Source organism: Ischnura elegans, chromosome 3 (assembly GCF_921293095.1).
Source record: "Ischnura elegans chromosome 3, ioIscEleg1.1, whole genome shotgun sequence".
In the NCBI taxonomy this organism is placed as follows: domain Eukaryota; kingdom Metazoa; phylum Arthropoda; class Insecta; order Odonata; family Coenagrionidae; genus Ischnura; species Ischnura elegans.
The window spans coordinates 31,033,373-31,047,903 of NC_060248.1; the positions used below are offsets into that span (position 1 = coordinate 31,033,373).

The following is a 14,531-nucleotide window of genomic DNA, read 5'->3' on the forward strand; positions in this document are numbered from 1 at the left end:
CATTAGCAAATAAAAACAGTTTCTTACATCGGCCTCACATAACTTGTTTTAAATGGATCGTCAACTCAAGAAAATTTCGCGCTCACAATCACCCAACATTTTTCTAAACATGAAAAAAATTGGAATATCCTTCATTTCCCAAGGAAATTATTTGTTGGGAGGAGCAGTATTATTGCTATGATCTTATATCCTACTCATTTTCTAAGTCTTAGGCACCGGAGGGCGAATTATTTTCGCCGAAAAGATTCAAATAGAGATCTTTTTTCCAAGATACCCTTTCACTCATTTAAATGCCGTCTTGTTGTGGAGACGGTTAAAATTTGAAGGCCGTTGAAACAAAAATTTCCTGAAAAATAGAATAGAGGTTGGTTTCTTTTTAATTTTTTTACCTCTTGCTTCGTTAAAATCCTTTGATTTCCGTCGCTACGTCCATCTTCATCTGTTCAGCATCCTTGTGCGAGCGGCTGTCCTTGCCTTTCCTCTAAGTTTCCCGTTTTTAATTGTCACAAACTATCTTCGGATTCCGTCCCACCATACCCAATAGTTGCTGAATCCTATGAACACTCTTCTCCTGAATTGCTGTCATGGCAAAAAGAGATTGCTTATCGCAGAAAATATTGTCATCTCTATCCATTTATGCGATAATCAAACCAGCATCTCCAGGCATTGTTGTAAAATTATATTTCTGGCGATAAATCCTTACTACCCATTTCGTATAATACTTTTGTATGTGCATCATTTATTGAGTGAGCAATTATAAAACATATAGTCTCAAGTTTATCTCTTTCACTGTGAGGAAATAAGACCTTACGGCATTTTAACTTGATATGATATAACTATTGAAGGTGACTTTAAATGAATGATCATTCTTTTGATTTTTCTATTAGCATAAAAACGCTTGCTCTTTCTAGTAATATGACTCGCATTTTTGAAGAGTCATTATCCTACGTGCCAGTTGGCAATTTTTAATGAGCGTATACTTAAGTTTCTCTAAGTATGTTCTATACCATTGTTCCCTCTCTTAACGCACCATATATATTTTCAGGCCATTTTGTATTATGAATACTTTCCCTTGGCGTTGAAAGACTGTATTAGAAGGTATAAAAAAGCTAAAATATAATCGATACTTTTAAAATCATTACTTTGGTTATGTAGCATTAAATGTCGATTTTCCTTAGTCTTCTCTTATTCAAAGACAATGGATTCGAGGAATTTATTTCCTGCGTAACTGCTTTCCCCAGGTACTTGAGTCTTAGTCTTCTTTTAGGTATTTTTCCTTCAATTTTTCCATCCATTACTATACTCACGTAATCAATGTCCGTTATAACATAACCTATACACCTTTTCCTTTTTTGATATATGATGCTCTCATAGCTCCATTTCTTGCCTTATTATTTGATATACCTTCGTAATATACGTATCTAACCTTATCCCCCCATTTGAACTTCAGCACTCGCCTCCAATACCAAATCTCGATCATATCCTTTCTTTTCTCATCACCATTTCAATCGCCTAAGTTTCTGATCAGTAGGCAGCCACAACCCACACGAATATATTTTCATATTGTTTTCTTGTCTCCAGGCTTATGCTCTTGGAGCAGAGGGGAGGCCTTCTATCCATGAACGCCATCTTAGCTTGGGCTATACGATGCTACATGTCTACAGTTTTTCTTTCATCCGTGGTAATGGTACTATCAAGGTAGGTGAATAATATCCTTTACTCATATCTCCCTCCATTGATACCCGTTGGTCAATGATGATTTCTCTCTCCCATATGCAAGTATTTGGGTTAATGTCTTATTTATTTTCATGCCGTATTCATGACACACATCCTAATATACATTCACTGAGCCCTTTGAATTTTCCTCACTTCCTGGCACGATACCGATATCATGAGAAAACCGCAATATGTTAATATCTTCTCCGATTATCTTAACACCTTCTTCTCGTACTTCTTTCATTGTTTCCTTGATACAAATCTTGAAGAGTGCGGTCGGTAAGTCACTTTCTAATGGGACCCCCTTTCATTAATTTTTTCTCCTTCAAGTTTTCTTTAGGCGTGCTTATGGTATCGTATTTTATTGAAAAACTCGTAGATGAATTTAAGTAGTGAGTTAAAATGGTGCCTCAGTCGACTTTAACTGCTTGGAAAAATCTTTTATGCAAAACCAAGTTCATTTTATAAATTGTTGTGTAGCCCTTACTTGATATTTAAGCACGTCATAATAGTAACCTCTGAAAATTTTCAAATTAGTAATCGTTTTCAACCAATAAAAATGGCGAAAAATTCTTCCTTAATCACAATATAGAATCCTACCTTGAGTGTAGGTTAAATCATTGTCTCGGAGTTGAAGACGTAAATGTCAGCGGTGCATCAAAACTTAGCTGCGGAGAAAAGGAAAGTAAATTCCAATCGATCGGATCGTATCGATCGGGAGCCTTGAATTGGCAGTCTAGTGCACTGAAGACCTACTTGGCTACCGCGCAGTCTTCCCATGTCTTCGGGGTTGCCTTTTGAGGATGCATGGAAGGTGTAGCCCTCACCTACGGGATGGCGCTCCGTATAAATATTGCCTCTTCGTCCTTCCTATTCCTCGACCTTGCTACATCGCCGTTCTCTCCTTCTACCTTCCTTTGTTCTTTCGCCGCGAAGTCGTTAACGCCCTCGCCTCCCATGTTTATTCCTGCGCTCCTCTTCCGACCTTGAGAGGCTTCCCTCGCGACCTTAACCTACAAAAAGCAAGATCCTCCGCCCATCCCCGTCTTATTTTTAAATCTTCCTAGTCTCCCGCACGCAACGTCTCCATTATTCCGATTCGGATTGTCTCCTCCACGCCCACATCTCGACACTCAAACTTCTCAAGCTTTCGCTCCCACCATTAGACCTCACAATCTCTAACGCTATTTCTTTTCCTCGCTCTTGGAGGCCACTTCACTAGCCTAATAAAAATGAGCGGGAGAGCGAGAGGATACTGCTGGTTAGCAAGCGCTTGTAAGACATGCGTTTCTGCGTGTATATTTTTAGGAAAAGAGAAAGTGGACGGGAAGTACTCCCTTATATCTTCTATAATTTTATTCACAGTCCCTCCTTTTGCATTGCTTCAATGAATAAAATGCCTCATTTTGCGTTATACTCTTTACATCGACTAATATATGTATATCCTATAAAGCCTATTTTTGCAACTCCATATTGCAGCAGATCACATGTGGCATGGTAATTATGTTAAATCACTGAAATTAGTGAAAATGTAATGCCTCTTAAATGAATCAAATCGCATAAAATTCAGCTATGAATGTTTTCTCTAGATCTTTGGTCATATAGTTCATCGTATGAGTTAACAATATGCCTCATGTCTAAATCAAAATTAAAATTTTATTCACGGAATCCTCTATTGCAATGTGTAATGTGTAATTGCTATTGAATTGATTATAATAACTCAATATTATCCTCGTTTAAGGCATGGTAATTTATGATGGTTAGTTTAGATACATTGAGGAAATCGGTTTATTAGGAGTTGTGAAGCTGATTTAAAAAAATCTTTGTTTTTGAACTTAGTAAATAAACTCTCCAAACCGAGAACACTTTTGTTATGACAAAAGGGCGGTCGCGACCTAATATATCATAGGGAACGAACAAGCCAAAGTTGTGGCTCGACTTGAGGTTGGGGTCAAACGATGCCTTAACGGTCGTAGTTTGCTGCGTAGTTTCCTTCAATTGGTGAAATGGTGCCAAAAATTTGTCAACGAACCAAAAGCGACGAGAAAGAGAGTAAAATAGTGAGATGGCAGGAGAATGAGAAAGAATGAGAGTTGGAGAGGGGAGGAGGAGGAAGAGGAATTCGGTTGTTGCCTTGGTGACGTATTCGCCGTCCTCCTCCATCCCCAGGTGCCTCGTGCGAAAAAAAGAAAGACGAGGTAGCAGAATCGAGGGTCATCCCTCACAGCTCGTGGCGTTTCTTTTTCTTCCCGCACTTATCTAACTCCACCACGCACTCGACTCTATTCCGTTTTCATCCGCTTTCTCCTTCACAGGCTCTCTAGTTATTCTTTTTTCATTTCCCCTCCCGTGAGAAACAGCGAATTTAGACTCTAACATTGGACTGCCAGTCGAAACTGTTCGCCAAACTCACGAATAATGTGGAAGAGGGTTCTTTAGTTAGACGCTGGATTTGCTGGCACCTTTGCATGCATAAATAGATTTACAAAAGTCAACTCCTCTGTCGCTTACAGCAAATTAATGTGAATTTCACTGGAAAATGAGGTATAATTATTTGACCATTGACCAAAATTTTTCATGATGATAAAATATGTCGAATTCTCAAGTTTTTTTATTGTGCAACAGAGGGTTCTTCATTCGGAGGCTAGAGGCGCTGTCACAATTTCCGTATCTAAATAGATTCGCAAAATTTAATTACTTCGTCGCTGACGAAAGATTTATTGAATTTCAAGCAGAAATAAGGTATAATTAGAGCCGTTTTCCAAAATTTATATTCATGATGGTAAAATATATAGAATTTACAAGTTATTTATTGCTATCCCTTGCAATTGGCAATCTATTGAAAATGTTGAGAACTGAACCATTGCTCTATACTCATCACCGCTTTGGGGACGTTCTTGAGAACGTTCGCGAATGCGCCGTAAGGGGTAACAAAAATCAGGCTGCTAAGGGACGGAATTGAACCTCTTCCATGTGGTCCCCTTGGTCGCCCCTTCTGGATGTCGTGCAGTTTTCTTTTCTTCACTCCCTTATCTGACTTCCCCACGCGCTTGCTCTATTCTACTGACCTCCGCTTTTTCCGTCGTGGATTTTCTGCTTTTTTTTTGCGTTCATCCTTTAGTGAGAAAGTGCTTATTTAGACGCATACGCTGGACCACTTGTCACAGCTGTTTGCCAAATTGTATGTCCTTCCTCATTATTCAAAAGGTGTGGGGTGTAATTTACCGTCACATGACCTTCGCTTGTTAAATGAGTACATCGGGCCTTTGTGACCAATTACAGCTGTTGCGAGGTGACATTTTTACTGTGATCATCGCTCTTTCAGTCGCTTTATTCCTGGCTTTTCACAAGGCTGAAGAGAGACTCAACGGATTGTTTGAGAGCGAGAGACAATCTTCATTTATTTCACTAAAAGTCAGTAGTCTCAGATGTTGGTCCATGAAGCTTTAGCGGCAAATGTAATGGACTCTTAAGTTTGACTTCTCTTACATAGTTTCCTAAGTGATTCGTGATATCCATGTAAATAACAATCTGTTTAATGTGCTCCTTAATTTGAATTTCACTTGGTTCCGACAGATAACCATACAACTACCAAAGAAACCATGAATTTCATATGCTATTGTTTGCTTGTGATGGTTAATATAATATAACGGGATTTAGTTATTTTTTCAAGCGAGGAACTGGATTTAAAATCTATGGATTTACTTGCTTTTTACCACTAGAATATTCATAATTAGTTATTGGATTAATATAAAATGCCATATATGTTATCAAATTATATATCTCAGGTGCTTATGGGCCCTTTAAAACGATAAAAATGCGTAAAACACGAATAATGGGGACCTCTTTAAAGATTATTCAGTGGGGTTGGTTGTATATCATTTTCACTTTCGTTCCTCTCAACTACTTTTCCACGAAAATATCGAGAAGGAATTATGACTAGTTACACGGTGAAAAAAAAGGTCAACGACTATGGCTTTAGTTGCCACAATAGCGATAATATATTTTCAGAAAGTTATTATCCTAACTAATTTTAAATGGATTTGAAGAAGTTTTGGGCGCGCGCTTCATCTCATAATGTTATGGGAAGCCATTAAGAGTTCCCTCAGAAAGAAGATACATTTTCTGAGTTAAATCATGATATAACTACCCTCTTTCTCTAGAAGGAAGTTAAAGAAGTACTTTTCGTGCACTTTAGAGATTTTTTCGTCTTTTTTCGCCTCATAAAATTACGCTCGTGTTACTCTTAAGCATGTATTATGTTATAGGCTTATGATGCATTATAAAAGTTGTATTAAATGTAGTTTCAATTTTATGTAATAAGTTATCATGTACGTTGTATCCTTACTTCATGCACAAATAAATCGAGGTCGGTGGAGTTTAGGTGGGAGGACAGAAACTAGGACTTGGTTTTACACTGATTCTTAAAGAAGGAAAGCTCAGGTTGCGTCTCATCCCACTGGCAGAGTCCCGTTCTTTCCGTTACAGCTTCTCTATACTGGGAATTGTTCGGCCAATGGGCCCAAGTCTAACTGCGGTCGACCCACCTAATCTCACACGGTCGATCGATGGCGACCCTTCTTATCTATCGCCAGAGCCTAGAGGTAAGAGTAAATACCTAAAAAAATTGCTTAACATAACGTTCAACGCATTAACCAAATACTTAAGGCAACAGCGGAAACCTTAACTTCAGTATTTTTACTTATTTTTTACCTATTAAATGGAAAAAGTTAGCGAATGAAGTACTTATTAATAGATTTTTATGAATATCTTGATCTGCTTGAAGGGCATTTAATTAAATTGAAAAAAACTACATTAAAAATTAGCAAACAACATGAAGGTGATTAATGTGAAATTAATCACAATGCTTCGTAAGGCATACTACCGTTGAATTGTAATTCATCAGCCTATACCAAGGGAACACGATATTGCCAATCTGTGAGTAATCGTGGACAATGAACTTTGGCGTGAACATAATCTTAAAGTTCATCATCGAATGATAGCACTAATTATTAGCAATTTCTGTATCTTGATAATGTAACAATTGTGCAGTAAGAAAGAGCATGACTACTTCCTTCCTTTCATTAGCATTCCTTTTAAAAAGCTATAGCCCTAAGTAACAATTTCGCTTTAATTTCAGGGAATGCGCAATATGGAAAATTTGAACCTTTTTGGTTTTTAAATTTATGAGCGCAGAACACGGGAGCATGAGTGGCTCTGAATATTAATTCAGAAAGCCGCTGAATGTTTTAAATTGTTAAATGAAAACGGGTACTACGGCGATGAGACCTCAATTTTCTCCCTTTTCATTATTCATGACGGGAAACAGTATATTTTTCCGTGTTTTCAGCACCGTGAAATTTTTGTTTTAATGCGTAATGACTCGTTCATTTTCCTTCTTTGAAGCACTTAAAAATTTTATGGATGCGTGCAATCCCTTTCGTAATGATTCATGCAATATCTTGCGTTCACTCTAAAAAAAATCCGGTTTTTGGAAGCTAATGAACAATAGTAGTTTTACGCTGCGAGAAATATTTGTAAAAGCTTTTAAAATACAATGAATAGGCCTTAAAATATATTTCGTGCATTATTCAAGTTTTCCTCTGGTGAGTCACATTGTACTTTCAATGCAATACATTTAATGGGATGAAATATATTATTAAATGTTACTTTCTGCTAATTTGGTTTGATAAATCAAGGGTAATTCAATGTAGATGCTGTTACTAAGGGTACTGTTGTACATGAAGTTATGTCTCTCAGCAGAAATGCTAGCCTCCCTTTATTTATAAATCCTATCATTGGCGATGGTAAGGTGATTATGATTATTATCAATAAAGCTACGCTCTTAATTGCTTTCAGGGGTTTCCACGGCGTGGAACAAAATCCTACATGCTCATTTATTTCTCGGGAGGGTATTCAACGACTGATTTGAGGAAATGAGGGTTGAATTTGAATTCCCGGAATTGTAAATTTAAGGTTTCCCGTAGACTCATTGAAAGCCCTTTCAATCGCATAAACGCCAGATTTCCCCGGAGCTTTGAATATCAGTAGAATTTCGAAATTCTCCTAAATCTATTCATTAAGAAAAAAAAATCAAAGACGTGGCCATAAAAGCGATTTGAGAAATTTCCGCCTCTTTTGGTTCATTCAAAGTACAGAATTGCGAATGTTCCCCTTCAAATTGTAGAAAACTTATATTTCATTTTGGTTTTGTTGCAGTCATGGAGGAAACTAGTAGCGAATCTACATTCTTCAATCATAGTTGTTGGAGAGGACTGGTTTTGGAAACATCCGCATAGCCGACCACGGGGTGGACCACAATGGTGGGTACTTTTCCTACTCTGCAAATAATCTTGGTGAATTTTAACTGGTACCTTATAAATTTTAGTCTTAGAAATTAGTCTCTGTCATTGGTCCTTGCTGTGAGAAATGGGAGACGTTTCCCACAATATCATTATCCACCTGGGCATGTTTATCATCGCCGTACCTTTTTTCTACCTGAAGTACAGTATTTGATATCTCCAGAAATGGCTAAATAAAAAAATTGGAGATTTTAAATAAAAAAATATACTTTGTAGACCTCAACATGCTTCAGTACTCATGTGACATTCTCAAGGCAAAATTCGACAGAAGCGATAAATTAAGGGAGATATTTTGCCTAACTGATAAATAGAGGCATTTGTAGACGGCTGGTGTGCTAACACCCCCTCCACACACCTATTAAGGAGACATGCTAGTTAGTGTGTAGATATTGATACCATGTAAATGCGCAACAGACTGTGCTTTACTCAATGTAACGTGAGCTTTGAAACCGATTTGGGTTTACCATCAAAAGAGTGTTGTGGAACTCATGGAGGATTTATCTATAGGATGTTTCAAAAAGGACTTCTCAATTTTGAAAAATCAAATGCGTACGTTTTCTCGACACACGCCAAACCGTTGTATGTGGGACTTGCAGCTCATGAGATGCACACCGGGTCGATTTCGTAGGGCTGTGGACAATACTTTGTCTCACTTGCTCAACGACTTCGTCAGATGTGCTTGGACGACCTGACGATTTCTTATGATTTTTTGAGCACCCCGTTTCTACAAAACATCTATGCCACCTATAACTTTTAGGCCTACTAGGAGGATCTTTAGCCTACTTTGTATGAAAATTAATACTGTTGTCGCCGATTTTGATTCTTCAAACCAAAACACACAGCTAGCACGCTCCAGTTCATTGAAGGCAGCAAAAGCCCTATTCCCAGCATCATTCACTTGAAGAAGTGACCAGCAGGCGGCCGCGAAACGTCGGGGCAATCTCCATTACTACACGCGGCATACACCCGTACATCACTCTTTTTTTAATGTTGAAAGGTAATTTTGGTAATCCCGATTTTTCATGAAAAGAGCGATTGTATACCACTAACCTATTAAAAGTTCCCATGAAAATATAATATATTTAATTTTATTATCTATTTACTTGCTAGTTCGTTGGTTCTCAAAATCCGGCTGCATAAGGACTTGACTGCTTGACATGGCAGCATTTTATTCGATCGAATTCATTTGTTATTTACGCCGCAAAATTATTTAATGATGCAAATAGTCATCATTAACAGTTTGTAACAAATCTACAAATTCAAAAATAATGGCTGGGTGGGAAGGAGGTGGTGGCTACAGGGTTGTAGAAATAACTCCAGTAGTGGGTAATAATTAAATGATGTTAAAATGATGGTGACGGATGTCTTTGAAAATTGGTGGGCAATAGAGGGAGTACATTTTGCCTTTCGCTCTGTAATACTCTATTGTTTTTCTAACGATTTAGTTAAACGGAAAGCTACCTTGTATGAACGTCTTTCTTTTCGAGGTCATTTATTGAGAACATTATTTCTTTTTTTATTAATTGCATGGAATGTGTATGGAAGTTCTTACCCATTTTTGATTAAGTTTTGTAATTTTTCCCTTTAATCAGAGTTAGGACGAATTTATTTTCCTACAAAACTCATTAATTTGTGGTTCATAGGGAGTTGTTTCAGGCTTACTCTGGTGGAATTATTTAATATTAATTAACTAAAGCTTACTGGAAATTTTCCACAAATACTTCAATTTTCTCACCACGACCGGTTTCAATGCGTATTATCGTTAGGTCCTGAAGTAAAATTAAAGTACTTGTCAGAAATTAGCAGTTAGTTTTAATTTAATAAAATTCATGAGATCGGGAAGGTGTGATTTAGGAGGAGATTATGGATATGAAATCTTAGGACAAGTTGAATATTTTTGAATGCCTCGAATTCAATGAAACTTTATCACCATGTACCTTCTTCAATTTTCGCCCTTTTCGTCTTGGGTTTCAGAACGGTTTCGCTAAAGTGAAATGATTCTTCTCTAGCATCTCTTGGGAAAACGCCAACGCTGTATGGAACAACGAGGAAGTATTAGGCGAAAAAAGCGTTTAATATTTTCCGGGAGTCCAATGCAGGATTACCGCCAGAGATTTTGCTACGGAACGATGCTTTGGTATCTAAAATGGAAAATGGTTTTTAGGGAAAATCTGAGGATAATAACTTATACAAGAATAAAGTCTACGGATTTTTTCCCTTAATCGAGAGCGAGTGGAGATATTCGTTCATAAAGGAAGAGAAGGGTGCAGCCAGGTAGGAATGGAAATGATTTTGCGCGCGAAAGTGAAATAAAAAACGGGACGATTTCGTTCATTTCGAGGAAAAACTAAACGTTTTTGTGTGCCCTGTATGTGTGCGTTCGTGTGGTTTTGAAATAAATCGGGGCTTGGTTGCCAGGGAGACGGATCGTGTTGAAGCGCGTCTGACGAATAAGGGGAGGCGATCGTAACAATAAACGCGGGAGAGCAAGCGGGAAAAACAAAAGACGCAAGAATAGCGCAGGCTTTGGCGGGAAGAGGAGGGGTGGGGAAAGGCTGCGCTGCTGCGTGAGGGAAAAGGACGGTTGGCGGGAGGAATGGCGACGGTCGAAAAAAGGAAGATTGAATGGCGCGAAGGGAGCGAGGTGGAGAGTTATATTTGAGAGAAGACTACCGCTTGAAGGATGTTGGGGGGTTGAAAGCGCGGGGCTACGTGGGTATAGGGAGAGGGGATGTTTGTTGAGCGATGAGTGTGTTTGAGTTTGGGAAGATGTAGCTAGAGACGGCTGGATGGGTACACGTATATCGACATCCTGAAAAATCCTTCCCCTGCGCGTGCTCGCTGCGTTTGATGACGAAAAGAGTTGGTTGTGACGTGGGTGAGTCGAGGGTTACGTCATTTGCATTGTTGTCTCACTTCTCTCCCATTCACCCACTGCTATCGCGAGACGTAGAAATCACGTATTCTCGTGTTCATGGAATTTGAACCTCATTAAATGTTGGGTCACCATGCGATTGACGGAGAATAGACTCCTTGAACTGAACATCAAACGACACCCGGGAAATATCCATTCTTTATGCCTTTAATTTCAAGCGGTTACGGGGGTCAATAAAGTCAGCACTGTCACCTTCATATCATTCGCATTTAGAGTACCGCTTTCGAGGTTACTGGACACGCGTAATTATGTGACTTGGCTGTAATAGCCTCTTGATCATGACGTGAACAGCGTCGAGCTCAGTCGAGGTGAAACACTCCAGATTTTCACGATTTTCAGTATTATCACGTGTCAATTGATCTCATTTAATATTTTTTTCTCGTGATCAACTGTATGACACGATCTTCAATTGATATTGCTCCTGAAATTATTTTTCTAGAATAAATTGTGAGAAAGTTTGTACTGGTTACTGTATGAGCTGGTAATGCAGTTCATACAGTTGCCCAGGTATTGGGTGTCCTATATTTGCCGTAATGAAAGTGATTTTAGGGGGTAATTAAAATTATGAAAATCCTCCTTGTAGATTGTTATTGTAATGGCGGTAAATAGTGCTTATAACTTTCTGAATATTATGCTTGTGTATTCATGTTTTCACATGTGCTTGAAAGAGATTAAAATTTGAAATGGGCTCTAATACTAATGCATATTACACGCTGGCGATTAACTTGCATACTTCTTGAGCTATTATTTTGCAACGACGATCTCATTGACTCCTGTTTTTTCTAACAATTCATTAAAGGCCCATTATACGAGTTAAAGATTATGCATGGAGAATGCTATTAGAATTTATGTGTTCAAAGAGAAAGAAAATTATTCTTTGCTTGTAATTATTACTTTGATTCAGAATTTGGCAATCATCTCTACTCATGATGGCGGAGAGATAAGATGATATTCTTGTCCCTCCAATCTCCGTTGATTACCAATCGTAAATTCCTCTTTGGATATCTTCAGCATCCCCTCCTCTCTAGTGCCAAAGCTTTGTACGTCACTCATTTCTGTTCATCACCTCCAGCTGTATTTATTCCTTGTTCAAAATGTGAAGGAAGTCATGTCTCCATTTTCTCCTCCCTCCCAGTCCACGATCCGTATTGTCTGAATGCCGATAGGAAGAATGGAGCTAATACGATACTCCTACATAGGCCCATGCTTTCTAATCTAACAGCCCAACAAACCTCATCTAAATTTTCACATCTCATTCTTATTCCTTTGTTGAAATTCCTCTGTCTTTGAAACTCGATTGCTGCTCAATGCCTAAATCTCCTCTTCTCTGAGCATGTGATTTTAATATATTTTTAATAACACCTCAATTCCCGTTATCAGGATACAATGCTAATATCATTGTCGGCTATGCTTCTATCTATAAAATTATTATATTTCCGTTCATAATAAACTTGTTTTAAAGGCATTGTTCCAATTTTACAACTACGATTTACTAATTGGTGATACAATTAGAAAGGGGAAAATTAGAATTTTTCGTAGATTTTGTTATGAATAGAAAACCATTTACTTCCAAAATACAATACATTTTTTCACCAAATTGTTCCGGGCGTAGAATTAGGCCTGGGGCTTGGTCCAATCGGTCCAGAGACTAAAATCATCAAAAAATTTATTTTTTAGATGCTTTCAGTCTTTCCTTTGTACGCACAAGGAAATTAAATACAAGTTTACATTCCACGGAAGGAAATAATTTATGCGACTTGGCGCTGCGTGGTAAGGAATTTCCTTTGCTGAGCACTGACACTCACTTCTATATTATGTTGGCCAAAAATTGAGAAAAAATAAAGGAGCGTTCTATGACCATCACCATTACGACTGTGCATACCTCCTGGAAAATCTTGGACGAGGAAGTGGAAATAGATTGGTTAGAGTAGAGCAAAGCTGACCTCTCCAGGATGGAGGTCTCTACCCTTCCGTCCCTACCTACGTCCCTACCCTTCCGTGGGCGTATTACTTCCGGGCTTCTTTAGGAATGTACCACATACGTCCCTTCCCTCTTCTAGTGGAGTGCACGTATCTCCTCTGCCGGTGGATACTCTAGGTCGCCCAGTTTTCCGGTTGCGGTCGCTATTATTCGAGCGGAGAGGCAAGGTTAATTATATTCCCTCTAGCAACACACGTTTACCCTCGCTGCGATCCAACACAACTCTCTCTTGGGTTGGTCCTCTCATCAGTTTCCTCAACTCGCTTCCTAGTAGGCAGATGCTTTGCTGAACCATTCCTCGAATACTCTGCCCTCTCGCCCTCAACAAATCAATCTTGACTAATTAAAGTTTACCGGGACTAGCCACGGTGATAACTTTGTGGAGTCAACCGCAATGCACAAATTGAGCGAAAATTTCGCAGAGAAAAAAGTCGTTCACCTCGACCGGAATTCGAACTCGGATCCCCAGGTCGAGTTCTTTAGCCAGTTAACTTCCGTGTCGTCATTTTTCGTCGTCAAGCTACAGAGGCGTGAGTTTCCACTGAGGAAATTTGTGGACTTCACCGGACAATATGGTCTAGAGTGTTGAGCATATCATGGGACTCAAGTCGTCACAGAAGTGAACTTTGGTAGCATAACTGGCTAACCTATATGACCGGAAATCGGGGATTCTGAGTTCGAATCCTCGTCTAGGTGAATCATTTTTTTCTCTTTTTGGAATTTACGTACAAAATCCATATTTCTTCCTCTCTCTCTCTTGTCCACGCCTCCAAGTTATAGATGCTTATTAGGAGCAGTCAATCAGTGTGTTTGTAAGACGATATTGTTTTCAATTTCTGTTACTCCGAGAAGAAGGTTAGACCGCGACTACACGATTATAGAGAAATAATGAATCAATGCATTAAGCAAATTTGTTCAAAATAGAATTTCTTTTTCATATGACACTCTCATATGTTATAATACATTTGAGAATTGACGCTCATTAAATCTTTTTGATCTGTATAAGGACACTAGTATTCTAGCTATGAACTACGCTTATCATAAACGTAAACATTAAAAATATTAAAATTATACTAGGCATAGGGACTCGCAATATTTTTCGGTTTTAAAATGAAATTAAAAAACTAATTAACGACAGCCCAACTATACGTAATTACCGTCAGTTTGGGACAATATGTTTTGAAATTGTGACAAAAATTGTCACAAAAAGGGACCTTTACTTTGTTTCTCCACGGAGTGCTCATATATATTTCCTTTACAGTTGTAACAAGGTTGTAAGCTGCTATTGTAAGCAACTCGAGAAAATTCAGGACCGCATTTGGGACCTGAATCACCGACGTGGACCAATTTTTTTTGCGAAGTTAGAAAGGCGTTAAATCTACGAATAAGCAAACGGATGAGCATTGTGGAGGATGAAAGGAAACTTTTGGAACAGCTCAAGAGGTCACTTTGAAAGTTGTCGGAGGCAGTAATGAGGGGGAGGTGAATGTTGAAATCTTTTGTTGAGGGAGGAACAATAAGACCTAAAAAAAAAAGA

The 14,531-nt window shown here is 38.5% G+C and overlaps 1 long non-coding RNA gene across 1 annotated transcript in view; it reads left to right on the top strand.

The window, feature by feature from the left end:
* Positions 1–14,531, top strand: part of LOC124155627 — a 167,159-nt gene that overhangs the window by 72,902 nt on the left and 79,726 nt on the right. Inside the window, exon 2 of the long non-coding RNA XR_006864212.1 lies at positions 7,936–8,039. This is a non-coding gene — a long non-coding RNA (uncharacterized LOC124155627). The remainder of the gene's footprint in view (positions 1–7,935; positions 8,040–14,531) is intronic.